Here is a 21,763-nt window from a genome sequence, read left to right on the forward strand (position 1 = left end):
CTCGCAAATTTTTCTCAAACATCTCGTATCGCAACACGTAGGTATATTAAATTATAGCGTTTCGAAACGATTTCGACAAAACTCACGCGTACAAAAATATTAAAATTTCGATCCATACTTATCTCCGTCCCTGGGAGCGCACGTATAAGCGCGTATATAACAGGTACCAGCTGCGTGGGCGTCGGTTTACGGGTTTGCTTTCAAGTGACCGTACGTTAATTCGCACGGCGGTTAACAGTGTGTCGTGCTTAACGGTGATCCCCCGAGGAGGGAGGAGAAGAGAGGAGGGGCAGAACGAGAAAGAGAAAGAGATGGAGAGAGGGAGAATTAACAATTTTAAAAAATCCGGGAACTGCACCGCGGTGGAAATATAACCCTGCGACAAAAAAAAAGGAGGGGAAAAGAGGATGGTACACACGAAGGCACACGCGAAGGACAGCGCGAGGTTAAGGTACGACCCTGACATTCTGGATCTCGCGAACGTGGGTGTGCGCACCGCGCAACTTTGTTGCTGCACTTTTTCGAGAGCATCTTCATCCCCCTCTCTCCGCGTTGCCCCGCTCACGGAGCTCGGTCACATTATGCGCGCTCGCGCTCGCATAAAGGGAACGGCGAAGACCTTGAAACGAAAAGAGAAGGGAAGAGAGAGAGAGAGAGAGGTGGTGTACGACGATGAGGGTTATTTTTCAACAACATACACGCGCTACGATGCCGCGGAAAGTGAATCGCGCCAAATAGTATAACTCGACCATCGCGCGCTTCCCTTTACAGCTCTTATCGCGCGCGACTCCGCGGGAAAAGCACGGGGGCAGGCCGGCGGCCGCCGCCGGTAATCTCGCTTGATTAATCCTAATTTTAATCTTGCCTCGCGGTGGCGAATCGTCCGCGCCGCGCGCGGACACGTGAAATGTACTGGCGAAATTAATATCTCGTCCCCTGATTCCACGTGCGAAAATACCGGCGCGGCCGCGATTCCTGTAATATTATCGTGCTTCGGAGATGAGATTAAACCTGAAATTCACAATATATTGCAACACGACAACGTCAAACAAATGAAAATCGAGATATTGGCGTTTATTCATCGAAATAATTACAATATGTGTATATATGGTATATATATATATATATATATATATATATATATATATATATATATATATATATATGTGTGCAAAATGAGACATTTGATATTATCACTTTGATTTACGTCAATTATTTATTAGAGTAAACAAAAATGAATTTTAAACTAAAGTTGCATAGTTTTTATTGCGGATTTTAAAATGAACACCCTGCATATAAATAATTATATGTAAAAAATTTCCGTATAAATTTATTTTATAATTATCCTAATTTCTCTAATGAATTACAATCTTTAATAATAAGCGAGAGACTCCTATGTCAGACTCATCCGCTCGTATGTCACGCACATGACAATTGCACAGTTATAGTTGCGGTTATCTTCTCACGCGAAACACACTATTATAAGCATTATATCACTTAACCATATGCACGGATTGTCTCGCTACTTGCTAATCGTCCCCGTCTAGCGCACAATAGTCTTGTTATATCTTTGTTTCTTGCAACTCGTGGGCCCGTCGTGTCCCATTATGTATTTATCGCGGCATTAATAATCTCCGCGAGGATCGTTTGCCATGGTGTCCAAATTTTATTTCGTGAATAAAGTTCGGTATATTTTTTTTTACCCGTTTCGCCGTTTATGGCATCACCAATGACACTCGATTTGGATGACATTATCTCATAAATCATTGAGAGCAGATCAGACACATGCTCGGATTTAACTACACGTGGCTGTCTAATGCTAAGTCTGATGTATGCGAAGGTCGCATTTAGTATTAATCATATAAGATAAAATAAAAAATATTATATTTAATGTCGTCTATATAAGAAAGAGAGGAAGACATCTCGGTATTATTGATTTATCCAATAGAACGTCTCCCGTCTTTTTAATCCAAAGATTTTAATTTTATCAAACGGAAAGTTAACTTTTTACATTTTTCGAGCTTATCTTTTCTCACGCGTACGTAGATATTGAGAATTGATATGTATATATTAAATCTATATGTAATATCTACATGATGTTACACGTGCCTCCATTTCCGATCGACGACGATATTGTCTCTTCGCGTGAAAACCTTCCTGATCGTCCCCCTGCTGCCGCAATAAAGGATATTTCCTGCGGACAGTAATTCGCGCGTATATGGGCAGTTTCACGACACCCACCACTTACTCGACGATTCCCTCGTTATCGGTGAGACCGAAGAAATTTATATAAGATCGTATACACGATCCAAAAAACATAAATAAATAATATTCCGCGAAATAAAATATTCGTTTTTATTATAGGTCCGAGCTCGGTCAGAATTTCAATATTCGCAGATAAATTATTTCTAACGAAGAGGGGAAAAAAAAAAAAAATGTAAGAGATGGAAATTGGAAATCTCTACATAATTAGAACTGACTTTCTTATCGATATTAGTTTTGCAATTTAATTTTGATAAATTTATCGTAAAGAATGCACTCTAATCGAAGTTGAATCTCGTTGCCGATAAAAACGTCACTTTGTAATAAGCGCAAATCCATGCATAGAGGTTTAAGATTGGAAAAGTTTTCTCAATGAGATTTCGTCTATTATAGGTCATACGAGGCTCACGGAGAATTTTCAATAATCGAGCATAAGGATAATATCCTCGCGAGACCCGCCGAGGCGGCAATAAGATAATATCGCAATGATATCGAAGAGAAGTTTGTCGGACACGATCGGCTCGTGGGCGCATAACGAATCGCATCGCGTTCGCGAGTAATAGAATCGCGGAAGAGAGAAGAATGTAGCACGGTAAAAAAAAAAAAAGACTCGGGCTGCGTCCTCCTCTTCCTCTCATCGCGAAAACTGAGAGAAAGACGGGCGGGCTCTCTTTCTCTCTCTCTTCTCTCCTTCGCTCCCTCGGCTGAAAAACGCCCCCGCCCTCGCGGGAATTCGTCGGTACAAATAGCTTTTCCCGTCCCGTATGTTCCCAGACGGGAAGTTTCGTCGCCGCAATTTATTCACGTACGCGCGTCAAAAAAATCGTGAAAATTTGATACAACGTAGATTACATGAGTAATTGTTTCGCCTTCGATTTATATGTATGTTCGTTGACTCGAAGATTTTGATAGCGTTTTAAATTTTAATACGCTTTGTTATAAAACAGATCCATATTAAATTCTGCGTATATAGATCGTCACTATTGTACAAATTTTTTTATGTCAAGAGTAAAAATTTAAAAAGTTATCGTCAATCATTTGTAAAAATATAATATTGAGAGTATGTAAAAAAATAAAACTAATTAAAAATTAATTAAGAAATATGGATATATTATTTGCAAAACACGTCTTTATTAATTGATCGATCTATGCATCTCGGAACTTATCTAAAGTAAACACACACGCCCTTATTTTATTTTTAAGATTCGACCAGACATTTTTCTGCGAAGTTGACTAATTGCTAAAAATGTCGAAGGCCATTGCTTGTTATCAGCGACTGGAAGATAACGATGCATTATGGAGAAACATGATGGTGTAGGTGGATAAGAACGAAAATAGCGGGAAATAATTCCATCATTTATTAGGAGATCGAAAGATTAAGAGAACGGCAATATCGAGCTTAAAAGGTTGCATAAATTAATGTTAAAAATATATGACATCGAAATGAGAGACATCAATATTATTGAAAACTTTCGTTTATTATTAGCCATGAGATAAATCCCCGCATGTTGTTGTTGCACGTATAAGTCCCGCATACCTTACTGTTATTTCATGGCTTTTTATCACAAAGCGTTCCGAATAATTTCCTGATAATGTCGAGTATTGATTTATATCGCAAAACTATATTATTATCGCGCATCAAATATAATCAAGTGTGATTCGTACATCATTATCAAGATAAGAGCAATCATTATTTTTTATCTGACTTTTATCATCGCTGTGTAAAAGAATTATGATAAAATTATTCAAGAATGATCAAATCATTTAAAAGAATGAGTCCATTTTCTCATTGCTGTGTACATTACTGAGAAACTAAATAAAACATCCATTAGGTTTTATTAGAAATAATTATTTATAGCGCAAATATTTAAACCTATTCCAAAAAATCTTGTATATTCAAATAAATAAAATGTTAAACAAATTATTAATATACATACACGCAATATACACATCATCCCAAATGACACGCCAAAAGATGCGAAAATCTTTATACGTCTTTTCAACATTACAAGTACTAGAGAGATAGATCCTTGAATATAACACTTGATCGAGTACTAAATATAGATAACTTCAAAATTACGAATCTCACAACAATTAGAGGCTGTTGGAAATTCTGCGAAAGCACGTGTCAATACCGATACGTCTGGTGACTTACCCCTGGTTCAACGACCCTCGCAGCCACGAGCAGGACAGGCGAACGAGAGAGCGCGATCCTTCGCGGCGCCGGAGTTATCGCGCGATCTCGCCACCGTCGGCCATTGTCGAAAAAATAACCCCGGGACTTGCGAAGCATCTACCGCCATATCACCAACGCGTATCGTCAACGCGCTGTGTAAACGCGCTCCGGGGGAGTCGTGTCTCAGCAACAATATGGCGACGCCGACTCGACCCCCGATATTGCTCGCCGCGTACTACCGTCCGGGGATGCCGTCTCGCGAGCGTCGTCGCCGGGACGAGATCCACGGCAGGGAGGGTGCTTCTCGCCGCCGGGGCTCACCGTCACCCTCCGCCGACCACCGAACGCACCATCGCGATAGGACAACGCTCGACGAAAGCGAAACGTACGACGACCGGCGGCGCCTCCGAGTGCGGGACCGAACGTCGCGGGGTGCATTGCGCGACTGCGACGGGGGGCCAAGGGGGCACCCCTTCCCCAAGAGGAGTAAACTCACCCTCTCCCTCGCGAGAGTGGCGTAGATGGCGCCACGGCGCCGGTGCCGGTTTCCAGGAGTTATGCTCCAGGGTTAGTCGCGAGGGTGAAAGAGAGAGAAAGAGAAAGGGAGAGAGAGAGAGAGCCTGATGGTGGATGTTGGTCGCTTGGCAACGACGAGAGATCGACCGAGTGCTCTCTCTGCCCCCTCCTTCCTCTCGTTACCCCGCCTTGGCGGCCACCGAGAGGGTCGGACACCACCCCCTCGCTCGCTTGTTGTTTCCGCCGCTCGTGCTGGTGGTAGTGACGGTGCTAGGCGCTGTGTGCGAACGCGAATACACATCGGGAGTCGCGAGTGGGAACGATTAGTCGCGATCGGGAGTGGGATATTGAGGGTGGAAGGTCAAGAGGAGGACGCGAACGCCTTGAAGGACATGTCGGTGATGTATAAATATATCTTGGTCGTGAGGGTTGAGCCCTTAAAGTCAGAAATAACAAAACCGGGACATCGAATATCAATACCGATAGAAAATATAGATGAAAGGAAAAAGGGTGCATATAAATTACATCTCTTATTAAACACGAGACATATGATTATATGATTACAAAGTGTGACGTTGATATGTGTAACGATAAATTAAATTATACTATGTAAAATACTCGTTATTTATTCGTTATAGTTATTTATTTTCCGCTATACATATGTAAAAGATTAATTACTCGATTGAAATTTTTATAAACTCATCGCGATATGAAACAATTCCTTTTTATATTTTATTCCTGATAATATAATGAAATAAAGATATAAATGCAGAAGAATGGCAAATACGATACACGATACCTTCGATATTTTATCGATGATCTCGTGAAATATGAGGGTGACAGGGGAAAGATGGTCGTTGGTTCTCGCCAGCAAACATACCGAAAATAGCGTGGGCTACTTCACATTGTTGTTTTAAGACAACACGATCGATACTTTCATCGCCATATCGGTACACACCCACATTGTTGCGTATAAATAAACGATCGCGTTGCGAACGAGAATCATGGCGCTGTGCTTCGGAGTCCAGCCAGATGAAAACTTTCGCCGTCTGTCGACGCGGGGTTACATTTTACAATGTAACAATTCTCATTAGGAACGGTAACAGCGGCCTTTCCTGGCGGCGATGCCATTTTCTGAGACACGGTTGCAAGACGGATCACCGCCGCCTTAAAAGTCCTCGCGACATCCCTATGGAAGCATCGAGAGTAATGAATCGTTCGCGGACGTAAAAAAAAGAAAAAAAAAAGAGGAAAAAAGGAAAGAAGGGGAAGAGAATCATCGTCGATGGTCGTCGACGTCCAATGATTTATCGCGACTCAATCGCGCCGTCAAAGCGCCGCGATAACGCCTTGTCCGATAAGGATAAGAAGGCTGCCGCGAGGACATGATTTCACGCGCCACTGTCCATTATCGCGCGATAATTGTTATCTCATAATCGCGTTTGTGTACGATGAAATGTGCTATCATCTGTTTATGAGATATTTATTATCGCGAAAAAAAAAAACATATATCGAGTCATGATTTTCGATTATCATGACTACTACTCAATTGCAATCGTATTAAATAAAGTACGAATTTATAATAAATATTCTAAACACTATAATTTATAATAAATATATATATATACATTATATAACTACACTTAATTTATATCAATTTTCCAGAAAAAGAGAGCATTTCAGATATAACAAGTGTAAATTAATCAAGGTAATTTTCATTCAGTTTGTACAATAATCTAGCAATACACGCGTTAAGTGGCCATTAAGCTTGTGAATAGCTAAGCTAAGGCTTCAAGGAGGCAAACTGGATCTTCTACGGAAAAACGGTTTCACGGAGACTTCACGTGACATCACTTTCCGAACATTGTCGCGCAGATGCAGAGTCTTGTGATCGACGACTTTTTCGTCGCGAGAGAAGGGAGTGAAAAAAACTAACAAGCGCAAGGTTCACTTAGATCAACTCCAATTTAGTTTGCTCATCGTTTGACCTCCATTCCAAATCGACAGCGACGCCGCTCTCTCTCTTTCTCTCTCTCTCTCTCTTCCATCTGGCTTTTAATTTGCCGAGGATGTGACGCTCCCCTTTCGTGAATTTTATCGGTCGTCCCTCTCGACGTTAAACCGGAACAATTTAATATCGAGGACGGCCATCTCTTCCCCCCCTATTTTCACTTCACATTATAGATTTAATTGTAACTCGACATGAGATAGAAAGTTCTAGACGGAAGCATTTTTTTTTACAATCTATCAATTGCATTCGAATTTCGATTACACAATCCTCAGAAATTGCAAATTGTACAAGATATTTAACGTCATCAAAATAATAAATTAATTAAACAGATCTAAAATATGTTATGTACGTATAATTTTGAAGAATACGATAAAACGTATAATTTGTTCAAGAGATTATATTCATTACGATTATCGGAAATATTTTTTACACTATCACAAGAGAGATATAGTATCGGGAGAGAGTAAAAATACGCACACACATACATACACATACTCGACTCTTCGCAGCCTTTAAAAATTAATATAAGGAAAAAGTTCTCTCTCTCTCTCTCTCTCTCTCTCTCTTTCTCGAATCCAAAGTTGACCACCTATTTCCGCTTTCCGAGCATCGTCGGTCCATTAATTTAAAAGGGTAGGTAGAAAAGGTGGGACGAAGCTTCGTAGACTTGAGGTTTAGGTATAGGTAAAAGACGGGTTTCTGACATATATTTGACGTTTGATTGATTGATCGATCACAATGTTTCTATCGCAACCTTCTACACGCTCTCAACATCTCCGCTTGTCAACGAATATAGAACCCTATTGACTGTATCGTTAATTTCTCGATCTCTTCCCATCATATGTGTCGAAAAAAATATTAACGAAAATAAAAAAGTAATTATAAAATAACATATTAAGATATCATTTCTATTATTTACATCATATTTTAATAATACCAATATATAACGAAAGATAATACTTATGTGTAAAAATAATACCCTAATATAACGCCTGTTATTTGATAATAACGGCGCGTTTCGATATATAATTGCCGTCCATTACTTGTAAATATCGATGATTACACGCTCTACCGTTAAGTGAGGCTTTTCACCTCGGTCATTTGCATCTGTTTAAACGAATAAATAATCTCACGATACCGTGACGATATTCTTCCTCGTCTCCTTCGATTATTCCTCTTCTTCGGCCCCAAGTCTACGTTCGCTTCGCGGGAAAGAAAGAGCCAGGAAATCAACCGTGAGACAGGAAGGTCGTACCATCTAAGTTTAGAGAGTGTGTTTAGTCGCCTACCGCGCGGCTACCTATGTACCTACCTACCTACACTTTTCCACCTACAACTCCGCCCCTTTATCTGCAGCGAGAAGTCGTTAACGACCTCCGTATGCGGAGGTGGTGTCCGGTGTACGTGCCGGTGGGACCCTTTCAATGATAATCCTGGAAACTTGGATCGCGATACTGTCTCGCGAATTGGCATGCGGGGAAGATCGAGGCGTCGCTCAATTTTTTTTTTCTCTCCAAGACAAGAAAGTTGCATAAAAAAAATCAGCCACCTTATTTCACTTTGTGTGTGATTATATTTATCACTCGAAACTTTCTTGATGATAGATTATGAGTTGCGAATATATATTTATTTATACATCAAAAAAAGTTTGTTAAATTTCTCTTATTTAGAGAAGAGATAATCTGGCACTGACAGATTATCTAGCAATCATTGACAGTTTAAAAACATCGCGGTGTGATCGATCAACGCAATTGTCATAGACGCGAATAGCTGAAGTTAATTTAGCTTGATGACGTGTCATTCTGTTCATGTCTGCCAACTATGTTTCGCGAATAGCGACTTATATAGACGGGCTTTAAGAATACCATTGCGATATATATGTATATACGATTTGTGTACCGGCCCTTAAAGTGTTAATATATATCTCCGCCAGTTATTCCAATATCCGTTGTCTACTCGAGACGATGATGCAAACGTTTGCACTTTCCGCGCGCATATACGTTCTCGACTATCTGCCGCCGTCTATCTATCGTATCCCGGAGAAAAATCAGAATCACGAAATCCTCCGGGTGCTTTCTCTCTCTCTCTCTCTTTCTCTGGCTAAGAAAGGTGGAGCAGCTGCAGCAGCGGCAGCTCAGTGTGGTAACGTTTACACCCGTCCCTGTATCTCCACGCCATGTATTCGTGCGTGGGTGTTTAAAGCGGAAAGGAAGGGAGGGAGAGAAAGGGGAGAATAAAGGAGTAAAACCGCGTTGTGTGGATGTGGGTATAAGCGGGGACTGTAAATATCTCGCTCCGCGCTGCCTACCTCGCGCGCAACGGGGAGGCACGTCCGGTATATACGGTATATCGCCTTATGCGTGCCACTCGTCCTATCATGATGGTACATATGAAGACCGGACAGACGGACCGTCGGGTGAAAAATGTCTCACTAAATTGATAAATTATGGCCGCTTTAAATCAGCCAGATGCGGGGTCCGTGTTTTCACCGCGGCGAGAAAGAGAGAGACAGCTGGGGCCCGATTTATGTAGCCGTCTTCCGGTCAACTATCAATAATAGCGCTATTGAAAACAAAATCAGAAAAAATTTACGACGTCGAATATAGAGTTTTCTTGCGAACTGACGTAAGATAAATCAGGGAACTTATATATCGCCAAATTTAAGTAGCTAAAATTAAATAAACGTAAAGAATCGTTGGACTTGATTTAAGAGAATAGTTTTCTCTCTCTCTCTCTCTCTCTCTCTTTTATAATTTTAATAAATGGATTATAGATATATCAAAACCTATATACAAGAATCGAGAAAAATTATTACAAGATTTAATTGTAAGTATTTGAAATGAATCACGCTTGTAAGAGAAACAGAGAATATTCCAATCTCTCTTTTAGCGATCGGTATCTGCAATCGCCAATTACGGATATGCAATGAATCTTCGGTTGAGTGATCGTTAAATCGCGATCGAGAAGCCTCTTTGCTATTTGTCGTTAAGACGAATCCCCTGCGAGATGGGCGTGCAAATCGAGATTTACGGCTGTTACAGGCCAAAAGTGCGCTCTCTTGCGACACGGACAATGTAAGAGGTTGCGTCACAACACATCGGCCGAGAATCGGCTTCGAGGCAATTCGAGGCCCGATCTGAGGAACTCGGACTGACGTTCCCGGAGGGGGCGCGGCACTTTCTCTCACCGGAGTTCCAGAGCGCAACGTGGAATCTCGAGGAAATTCCCCCCCCACGAATGCCCTCATATTTCGCTTCTCGTCCTAGCCGTCCCGATGTCTGGCAAAGTTACCTCGCCCCGATAAAATTCAATTTAACCAAAGTAGAAAATATATTCGCAGTCCATCTATAGAGTAAGTCTGACATATAAGATATTTCAGTTTGCAGGGAGTAAGTCTGTAAGATAAAAAGTTACGCGTCATCCCTAATATTTTCTATGTTGATATTCAATCTATGATTTTTAAGCAATTACAAGTAATTGCGAAATTTCAAACATATATCGGCATCGTTATCAAAGTTTGGCTAAAAAAAAATTAATCAGATATTTGTTGAAGTATTATAACTGAGGAAAAGAACAACAAAATTTATCATATATGTATGGTGTATAAATTTTAGATAAAACAATTGTGTATAAAATTAAAATTTTCTATTAATCAATATTTTGTTTTATCAATATCTTTGAATATTTTTCATCTAGTTCTTGTGTCTCTTCAAAAACACACGCATTTCAATAATAATTCCGACATCGATCTGAGTTTTTACCTAAATTATAGAACGTGCACGAGAGAAAATCGCGTGAAAAGTAAAAAATTAGAAACACAATCGGCAAAAGCGACAAGGCGCGGTACGAATAAAAAGGCAGAACGCAACACGACCGTACAGAAATTCCATCGTCAACCGGTCGGGACTCGCAATAGAATCGGGGGGTTCCTTTGACCGGTTGCACGTTCGCGCGAGCTTGCCTGACCACTTGTGATTCATTTTACGCAATAAGCCTTCGCTCGCGCCATGTATGCAATTCCATTTGTTTTCTGTGCGTCTCTTTTCCGAGTCTCGCGCAAAACGCGCGCGGGATTCATCGCGGCAAAACTCCACAGAAACGTACGCGCAACCCTTTTCTTTTCCCCCAAGAAATCAAATCCTCCTTCTCATACGAGATCCTCGCAAATTTCATATATATTTTAGTATAATATAATTAATTCTATTTAACGTTGATAAAAAAATTTAGTATAAAGTTATTTATACATTATATCAAAATATCTTAGAAATGTAATATGTGAAAAGATCGCATATTTTTTTTCTCTATTCGTCGCCATTAATTTAGTTTGGTACTTCTCGATTTACGTTTAACGTTGAACATGCAATGCTTTATATAAAAGTAAGAGACCTCGCTATTTTGCGCGGGCAATCGCAACTTGGTAACTTTGAGCGCGATTTCCTCAACGAGACTATGAGACAGTTCTATTAAGTCACGCGCCCACGTGTCTAGATCGAGACTGTACGCGTTGCGTCATTCGTGCTACGAATCCGCATCATTAAACGCAATGAACGTAGAAATTGTTCGACCACTTGTGCACAGATAACTAGAAACGCCGTCTATCTCTACGCTGTAAAGTAACTTTGTCGGAAAAAGATCTGTGCGATTTGTATGACGATGAACAAGATTCTCGTAACACTTTCTTTGAAATTGATTTTGTCGCAAAATTAACAGAGCTTTCGCAAATGCTTCGATCTCTAGCGAGTTTTTAGCAACGGCAATCAGGCGCAAGCATGAAAGTCGAGAAAGAGCTTCGACCTTATTCCTGTCACGTATTTGGCGGTCGTCCAAAGCCTCCCCGACTATCCTTAACCAAGGAATAAGGATCATCTTAAATGTCGGGCATCCGTTCTCTGCCGTCCTGGCTTACAAAGACGCTCGCCTTCGTTCTACATTGCAATTCTCTGTATGAAATCCTTCTTGAAACGATTATCATTAATATTTCTTCGAAACCATTCGAACATCACTCGATAGATCGTGTAGACTCTCATATACATAAATGTCAAATTTAAAAAAATTATATTGATTACTGTATAATTTTTTTTCGACAAATGTATGTTCTAAAATATAGTAAATATTATATATTATATTCTTTAAATTTATAGACGACTGTGTGTTACGTGGGTTAAGTTCTCTCGATCGTGATATCATCGATTTGAACAGATGTAGACCACATCCAAGAGTGCGCCTTTAAAGAGTAACTCTCAAAAATACTCCCCCTTCCCTCTCACCGACTCGCCATCATTCGCGCCACTTTATTATCCCGTCGTTCCGGCTACATTACGCGACGAGCGCGAGAGCGGCTACCTATTACGATAAATATCCGACGCGCGCGATCCAACGAGAGATCGAGCGGCGGGAGAGACCGGCTCCCCTAAGACGGTGAAATATTTCCGCGATAGCCATAACCTTTCGCCATAGCTTCCCACGCCTCTCGACGAGCGTGTCTCGCCCGCGCCAGCGCTTGACCATCGGCAAACGAAATATATCCAGCCGAGCGAACGTACATTCGCTCCCCCTCGCTCATTTAGGCAGATCGATCAGCTGGCTAGGTTCTCGAACGGCTCTATCTCCCCGTCGTCGGCGAGATCGTTGCATTTCTAGCGCATTGCGCTAGAAAAATATACTAGTTAGCAAATTTGTTTTTTTGCCGAAAAATATTTTAATAAAAACAATGATAATTCTTAAGAATTTTTTTTCACTCTATGAAAACTTATATATATATATGCATGTTTACATATATAAAATGATATCTCAGAAGGGACTAGTAATGCATTTTTTTTTAATGTGTAATAATTTAAATTGATGTTACAAGTAAACTTCTCGACCGAATCGCACCGAATACTATTACGCTGGTGGATTAATAATTCACGGATAATGTGCCTTTAAAAAGAGACCGATTATCTTTCGGATCCGCGAGCAATCTTCTTATCAAGGTCCGCGTAAATTCAAGGCTAACAGTTCGGCCGAAACGCGCTAGTCCGGACTGCGGCATTATCCTCGGGGATTTATGCGGCTCCTTTCCCAAATGCATTCATCATTTCGCGGTGTCAGCGGCTCGCTTTCAGTCCGGTCTTTGTCCTCCTTTTATCTCCACGCTCCTCCGGTCCCCCGCCCCCCTCTCTCTCTCTCTCTCTCCTTTGCTTTTCCCTCATCTTTTGCCGAACTCCCAGCCTTCTATTTTACACGACACACGCACAAACACCACGCTCACTCTCGCTCTCATCCGCACCTCCTTCTCTCTCTCCTCCACCTCTCTCACCGATGTCTTGCTCTTTTTTTAGTACTCACCAGTCCACCTCCTGCTTTTTTTTTCTCCACATCATTATTACGGCGCGGCCCTTTTCGGACCCGGGCACAAACAGCCGCGTATCGGGACCACCCCGTGATGTCGGCTCGCCGTGATTCTTTATAATACTTGTAACGGGTGTTGTGATGGCTCACCGGGACACCCTCTTCCCGAATGTGATATATTGTATGAAGGCGAGACGATAGCGCGCACGCGTCGGTCGACGATCAGATTTACATGAACGTACTTAAATATTATTTAAAAACGATGTTATTAATCGATGATATTTATATATATATCTATGCACGATTTGATTAATCAATTTTTTTTTTTCTAATAAGAGATTTTATTTGATTTTGTGAATGCCACAGAATTACGTTAACCTTGTACTTTGATTGAAATACTCGACCTTGTACATATGAAATATCACGTATTTTAATGCATTCAAATAATCCGTAACCAAGAGAGAGAGAGAGAGAGAGAGAGAGAGAGAGATGCGTAAAAATAATTGAGGGAATCGTATCGCTTATATCGTAACGCTGGTAGAGATGCGAATGCTCGTTGTTAAGTGCGATCGTCATTACGTGCCTCTCGAGTACGTATCTCGTAATTGCAACCGAGGTTCATTTACAAGAGCGAGTCCATGCAACCATGCGAATCATTCGATCTGGCCAACTTGTCTGTGCTATTCTTACGCAAATCCGAGCCGAGCAAAATCCTCGGATGGTCAACGCTCGCCTTCGGTCGCGTCCGGCAGACTCGAAATTTGCATTTAAAACCATAGCTAGCGGGTGCCAAAATGAAAAAGGCAGCTTCTCGCGCGGCTTGACGAGCGCAGACGCGCCAGACTAAAAAGAATCGCGCGATTCGGCGGGGAGACGTGAGAAAAAGAAGAAAATCGAACCCGGTCTCTCCCCCGCCCCCCCCCCCCCCATGCTGTCGATGAACCGACGGGATAAAGAAACAACCGGGCTGTCTTCGGAGTTTTAAACTCGCACACAATCCAATATAGTTCTCCGGTGAGAAGACTCGAGCACTGTACGCAGGCGAAATGATTTCCGATTTGTATCATTAGAAGATATTCCATAAGATTTGCAAAATTATGCTTTACTTTTCGCTGGTTTTTAATTAAACGATAACAGGATACAAAATAAGAATTCAATATATAATATATTTATAACTTTTAATGATGTAATTATTACTAATTATAATTTCGTTATTATTAGAATTAGAATTTTTTTAATTATTATAATTATAATTTTTCGCGAATCGTGTATAATTTTTCAAAAATTTTTGTTTTCATAAAAATTCTTTTATTTAGATATAAATAAAAAAATTAATTCGAGTTTTATTTTCTCGCAGTCAATCTAATGTTATAAAAAAACCTCTCGAATGTATTTCATTACAATTTTATATGACTGAGTTTCTAAGAATCGACGAAAATACATCACGGTGCGAGTGTGTTTCGTATAACTTTCTTATAATACGAAATAAATTTCTCGATGTCTTTTCAAAGGGAACCCACGTGCTCCGGGACTCCGACGAAATTTCATTTCCGGGATTCACCAGCAGCACGGTTGATTATTTTAGGAGGAAGAAAGGATGGAGCGCGCGTGCGCGGAAGGGTGAGAAAAGGAAGGCTGAGGGGAATGAGGGGAGGCGAGAACGTGACAGGAAAAGGCGACCACGTACTTTCGTGAAAAACAAAACGCAGGGATAGGGGGGCCGACGTCTGGCACTGTGGCAAAGGAGGACGGGTAAAGAACGGAAGAAGAGAGAGAGAGAGAGGAAGAGAGGGGACAACGAAGAGAGAAAACACGAAGTCCCAGCGAGGAGCCGACGGGATATAACGCCGACGATGCTGGCTCGGCATCGCGACATCTTACAACCAAGAAGAAGGACCCGTACACGATTTATTGGCCGGAGAGCCGAGAATTTATGCGGAGATTCGCACTGGCAGGTGGTTCTATCCGCGATGAAAAACCGAAATTTCTCTCTAACCCTCATCTCTCCACAATGGTTCTTCCTTGCTTTACTTCTCTCTCTCTCTCTCTCTCTCTCTCTCTCTCTCTCTCTCTCTGTTTTTACATATGACTCGGATGGATTGCAAGAAACTGCAAGAACGAGCGACATATCTTGTTAAATGCGATTAATATCGAATGCGCGACACGAGCACATTTGATTTCTCGGCTTCTCTCGACTAAATTTATATCTGTCTCTGGATACAGGATTGAGAAAAAAATGTCTGAAAAATTTTAAAACTCATGTGTTCGCATGAATTTTCATTTCATGTATCATGGATTAATTATTTATAATCCAAATAAAAGAATTCTATCGTTATCCTTACAAAAGTCTAATTGTATACGATTTTACATTGCCAAAATATAATCGCGTTTTACATTTTCGATCAAATCTTGTTCACCACTTTCTAGTGAGTTTCGCGTTGACACGTTTAAAGGATCAAGTAAGATTGGACGGAGGTTTGGAGGGATGCTGTACGAGCCGATAAGAGGAACAATGTCCTGGCGCGTCCTCGGAGTGGCTGCGCGGCCGCGACGACGATCAAGAGAGGAAAATAAGACGAAATGAAAGAGAAACGTAGCAACGAGGCAATGTTAAGAAAGGCGGAGAGAGGGAGGTTTGCCTCTATCGCTTGCTCGGTATGCTCACCTTGTTTTCCCACCCGTGGTATTCATTTCAAGGACAGGAGAAACATTTCGATCGGTTGTAAGGGAGATTCCCGGCGAAGATTTTCTGCGGGGCAGCTAGCAAAAGGATGCACTAAATCTTGCCCGGATATCTCGCGAGTATATCAGAGTCAGTGTGGCAGCGGGGTGCCCGATACAGCCACTCTCGATGCTGCGCGCATCGCAGGGAGACGCTGAGGAGAGGCCGAGAGAAAAGATAAAGAGATAGGAGAGAGAGAGAGAGAGAGAGAGAGAAGCGAAAGAAACGCTGGTTGCGGTCGCCGCTGCTGCCGTTGCATCGTCGTCCCGTCGTCGTTGCATCCCGTTCCTTCGCTTCGATCAGGTATGTATCGACCGTTACCGGGGCTGCTGCCGTACACTCGTTATCACATTCCGCTTTACGGATGGAAAAAGATAGCGATGTGCGAAAAAAATTGCGTAAAATAGGCCGAACCGCCGATCGAGCGAAAAATAAATTTCGACGGCAAGAACGTCGCTTTTTCGCGACTAATTTATCGCTTGGATCGAATCACCCTCTTTTACGACTAATCGAACAAGATCTTTCGATGTATCATCAATTCTATTCTACGCACGATAAAATTAAATCGTCAAACGTCGAGTATCGAATAAAATATACCGGAGCATTTGCATTAGAGATAATAATTAACTGTCTACATAAGTATGTCGATCAGGAAAGAATTCTTGATGTCTTGTACCGAGTATCGATACGGCCCTGAGTTCACTGCACCGAGTTAGAAGCGTTCGCCGATACAATAGAGCTGCGACCCCCCGTCTGACCTAGCCGGCCGAATATCAGGGATAACACCACCTCGTTATTCAAGTCATCTAACTACCTTGCCCATACACACATATGGCGAAAAGTTAACAAAGTTTAAATTAGAAGAAACAACACCGACATATTGTACCTAACCTGAGATAGTCTCGTTCTAAAATAAGAGTAAATCGATTTTCGATTATTATGCATCAATAGTAAGACGATTAAGATAATTCGTAAATAAAATAATAAAATAGAAAAATACATAGTGAAATTTTTCGTTCAAATAATGAAATATATTCGCGCCCGCTCGTGAAAGATTCAGATTCTTTATCAAATTCGTCACTCAAATTTTGAAATAAGAAAATTGGAATTGATAAATTGCCATTTGAGTTTTATTAATTATTAAGACCTTTGTTGATCATGCCTTGCACAGTACAGGAGGACTTACACCGGTGCATCATGACAGCGTAAGCCCTACCTAAAACAGGTAACGGCTATCGATTCCATTGATAGGCGCGAGACCGCAGGATCTCGTTAAATCGACCTTGAGATTCAGAGGAATCAGGCATGCGAGAAGGGGAGAGAGTGGTTTGGCCAGAAATTTTAAGTGTCGTCGCCTCGTCTCCCGGTCGATCCATCATAGCGATGAAAGAGCGCAGCACGCACAATGTGAACATGCAAAAAATGTGAACGCGCGCGAGCCTCGCGAAGGATACGCTGCGATCCTCGTGATAAATTGATGTTCATCGCCTCGCTAAGATTTTAATTTCGCGTTTGTGTCGTGACCGGGGTAAAAGGGGGGGAAAAAAAAAAGTATCAGCTACACCGCTTTTTGCGTCGCGTCCGATAGATGATCCACTTATACAGGAACGAGCGGTCCTTCCTCTATCCTTCTGGACCGCCAATCCAGAATCCCATCCTTCTTCGCCACCTTTACCCAGTCAGTTCTCCTCGTGTATGTGTATGTAAGCGCGCTTTCACAACCTTTTTCACTCGCTCACTCTCCCCCTTTTCGATCTATTCGACGAGTCTCGTTTGATCGTGATAGTTTTATTTCGCCGTTTTCGACCGACCACACTTTGATCCCTCATCTCTTTCATCCGCGCATCATGTCGCTCTTCGTCAGAGCGCTTTTCCCCGTGAGATCTCTGCACTTTGCTATTTTATCATACACTTCAAAAATATTTAAATCAAACTGCACATAGTGCTTTCCTCTAATGATGCATATTCTCGATAATAAATGATAATTATAATAAATAATCAAATTAAAATAATAATAATAATAAAAATAATAATAAAACGATAATTTTTAACAGAGCGATAAGTTGTAATAAAGTACAACGGAAAAAGAATAATTATTTAATCTTGGCTCGATATGTAGTAAATAGGATTATTTATTACATAAGAAAAGAGATCTTTTTTGTATAAATTATCCTCTCGAAAATTCACACAATGTTAACAATGATCTCGCAAATGGTCTGCACGCCACGTTTGGTAACCCTGCACAGCTCGTTAAACTTCAGAAAATAATTATAACTCCACGGAGAAATTAAAAAAAAAAGAGAGAGAGAGAGAGAGAGAGAGAGAAAAGCAACGAGGTGGTCGATATAGTATGTACACTCCAATAGTGTGTCATATGCCCAGCAAGAGACCACCGCTGATAGAAAGAGATCGTCTCATCCTACTCCCTTCGGCCGATCTTCCGTATCATTGCACTCGAATCGCCGAGACGCGCGCGCCGGGCTTTCGTAGTATCGAGTTTCCTTCAACGTTCGACCCAAAGTAGGAAAAAAGCAAGACCGCCGCCGTTCGATGGATCGCAAGACGATCGAGAAGAACGATAAGTGGCGTAACGATCACGGAATCGATGCAGAATGAACGATTTTTGATGGAGAAAGGGCTTTTTTGCCAATATCCTCGACTTGAAAAAGAAGAAAGTGAATCGCTTGCGAAGCTCTCTCGAGCAATCTCGAGAGGCATTTTTTTTCTTTACATCTCGCGCATGTAATACATTTTTTTTTTTTTTTTTTTTTTTTTCAATATACAAATATCATTTTAACCAAGACAAAGACATACGTAAATAATTAAAATTCACTCTTATTAATTGAAAACGTGTTTGCTCAAAAATTTCTACAGAAAAATATTGTTCTACCATTTATCTATCAGACGCCACCTTGTATGTGTACGAGTGAATCGGACCGCGCCCTTCCCACCAGTCGCTGGAGTTACTGCGACAGAGAAGCCGGAAGTGTGTCGGCGCGACGGAAGTTCGGGGGCTGAACGCGATCCTATTTCTGCAGTCGCGTCTCGGTGGTAATATTACGACGGATGTGGCAAAACTGTACAGTCATGACTGAAAGAACTCCCAGCAACGAATTCCGCAGAACTAGAGATAACAAGAAAGGACTCGCAAAGTATATCCGTTACGGAATATATATATATATATATATATATATATATATATATATATATATATATTTATAATTTATTTAAATAAATACCTCCCAAATCTGGAAATGATATAGAATAAACAGAACTGTGAAAGCAACGATATATAATTTACTCCATAAAATCTAAATATTAAACATATATATTGTGTACAAAAATTATATTTGTATTGTTTATTATATATTATTACTTTTTCTCACTTTTATATTAATTTTATATTTTATATTATTAATTTTATATATAATTTTTTAATTTTATTATATATTATATTAATTTTATTTTTTAAATTTAAAGATTATTAATAAAGATTTTTTAGTAGCTCTCTTAATTAACGATTGTAAGAAAAGTAAGGTGCAACGAACGATTCTTTAATAATGGAGAAAATTTTTCGCTACTGTTCCATCACGTAAGAACGTATATATACGTTCTTACGTATGATTAATTTTCATACTACTGATACCATATATGCTCCTCGATATCGTACACCGAATTTGCTTAATACAAGTTAGCTGTTAGCCAAGGATTCGCTGTCACGTGTATGTGTGCGTTGATATAAAAATGCGCGAGTGTGAAGTAGAAGTACGGACATTATATCTCCACGCATGAAGCGCTTGATGCAATTACATTAAACTCAGTAGCTCGTTTCCGTGTTACTAATTAACGGTCATCGCGGCGTGCAGATAGGCGCGACGATCGAGCTGATACGAAATGAGCTTTCCTCCTAATAAGACGGACTTGCGATGCGAAAATATTGCAAATTACATAAGAACATAATGAATTAGCATAAAACGGATTAATGCATAATGTGGGCTCGCGTGATGCGGTAAGAGTACCCGGTAAGTGCACCGGCTCAGCGACCCGGGTTCAATCTCAGCCGTTCACCTTTGAATTGTTCTGTACGATATGTAATATGTACTGTGGCGATGGTCCGCGCACAAGTGTCACCTGCTTCTCTGATTGTTAGAATTATCAAATTATTGCGCATATAGTTTTCGATATATCGGGTATACAGGAACGATTGCACATTCAATTGAACATTGAGAAAATTAAAAATTTAATTCAAAAAGCAGATATATATATATATACTCGATTCTGAATTAAACAAATATTGTAATAAATGTATTCATATTTATATACGGAGTTAGGAAAATATTACATATCAAATATGAAAAATTTGAAGGATTAATTACGATAACGTCCCAACTCACTCTTTTCGAGAACTTGGAGGTAAATTAGTTTTAAAGTCGAGACAACTGAATCTAGATTAATTTTCTCAAGTTCTTGAAAAAGTAGGTTAAATCGCCGTATCGTTGCAGAGAATTCTCTCGGCGATCCTTCCCGGCTTCTCTTTCCAAGATACAGAACGGAACATCGATCGTCCTTATTTCGAAGCATTAAGATGTGAGACAGACACCGGAGGTAGAGCGGACAGATGAAGATTGGAAACCTGTGTTCTCGTCGCCCGACAAACGCGCTCTTTACGGACGGCCCTGCTCGGACGGACCAGACTATTGATCCTACCGAGGATGAGGGAGACGACATAGAGAAGGGGAGAGGATGAGTGAGAAAATACAGAGAAAGAGGCAGATAGACGTAAGGGGTGCCAGGCCATATTATTATTAACCCGTCGTGAACTCGTCTCCGTCATATAAATTTCGTGGCATTCCATTTACGCGCAGGACGAGTTTCTCCCCCACGTTCCGAGTGCGCGAATAGCAAAACGGCTTTTCGTCGAGTGGCTTTGATGGGTTCCGGATGCTGGGGGACACGAGAGATTCGTAAATCCTGAGCGTTGACGAAGGAGCTAATCCTGTTGTCGCGAGACAGGTCCTATCGCATTCGATTACGCAACGATTCGAAAAAAGTCTGTCTTTTTTACATGCTTGGGCGTTAAACTTCTTACAATGTCGTCATTATGAGCGTTATCAGCAATCATAATCAATTATTACTAATATCTGCGTATATATCTGTTTGACAGAGATGTAACGAAGAAATATCGGATACATATATATTATATATATATATATATATATAAAAGAAGATTAAGTATGTATGGGATTGGCAAGAGCAAAAAATTAAGGAGCGGCAAACCTTTTTCGGATAGCTTGTATCTTTGTGCTCAACGCGGCGTAAAGGATAGATCCTGACTTAGGACAGAGGGAGATACATTGCTTATGTCGTGTCGGATCTCTTATTGCACAGCCTTGCTATATGTGATCGATAGATTTAATTTTCTGCTCACGTGAAACGTCGTCGCGATTAACTTCGCCAGATCTCTCAGAAAAAGAAGTAAAATCCATCATAATTATTCGGCGACTGACGTTATCGAAAGATGTATTAATATTTATTACGCGCAAGGAAATATGTCGAGATCTTATAAAATCTTGATTATTTAAGTTTATAATATATTTTAATAGCAAGATACGAAAAACATGTGACGAAAATTTATTTTTAGAAAATTAAACAAAATTTGGAAAAATTCAATTGCAAGGCGAGTTCGCACAAGCTTTTCGTTAATACTTTTCTCAATAAAAATATTTTAATAACGCGATGTTCATAT

The 21,763-nt window shown here is 40.6% G+C and overlaps 1 protein-coding gene across 12 annotated transcripts in view; it reads right to left on the minus strand.

Annotated features, from left to right (window-relative positions):
- Positions 1 to 21,763, minus strand: part of Prosap (SH3 and multiple ankyrin repeat domains prosap) — a 121,291-nt gene that overhangs the window by 37,748 nt on the left and 61,780 nt on the right. Inside the window, exon 1 of one of the 12 annotated variants that reach the window (XM_070295190.1) lies at positions 4,418 to 4,773. The exons of the other annotated variants lie outside the window; for them this stretch is intronic. The gene's annotated coding sequence lies outside the window, so the exon portion shown is untranslated. Of the gene's footprint in view, positions 1 to 4,417; positions 4,774 to 21,763 lie in introns of those variants that run through there. 12 annotated transcript variants of the gene reach the window in all.

The sequence above is a fragment of the Polyergus mexicanus genome, unplaced genomic scaffold, assembly GCF_030449975.1.
Source record: "Polyergus mexicanus isolate NDT 795.1 unplaced genomic scaffold, iyPolMexi1.0 SCAF_4, whole genome shotgun sequence".
Lineage (NCBI taxonomy): Eukaryota > Metazoa > Arthropoda > Insecta > Hymenoptera > Formicidae > Polyergus > Polyergus mexicanus.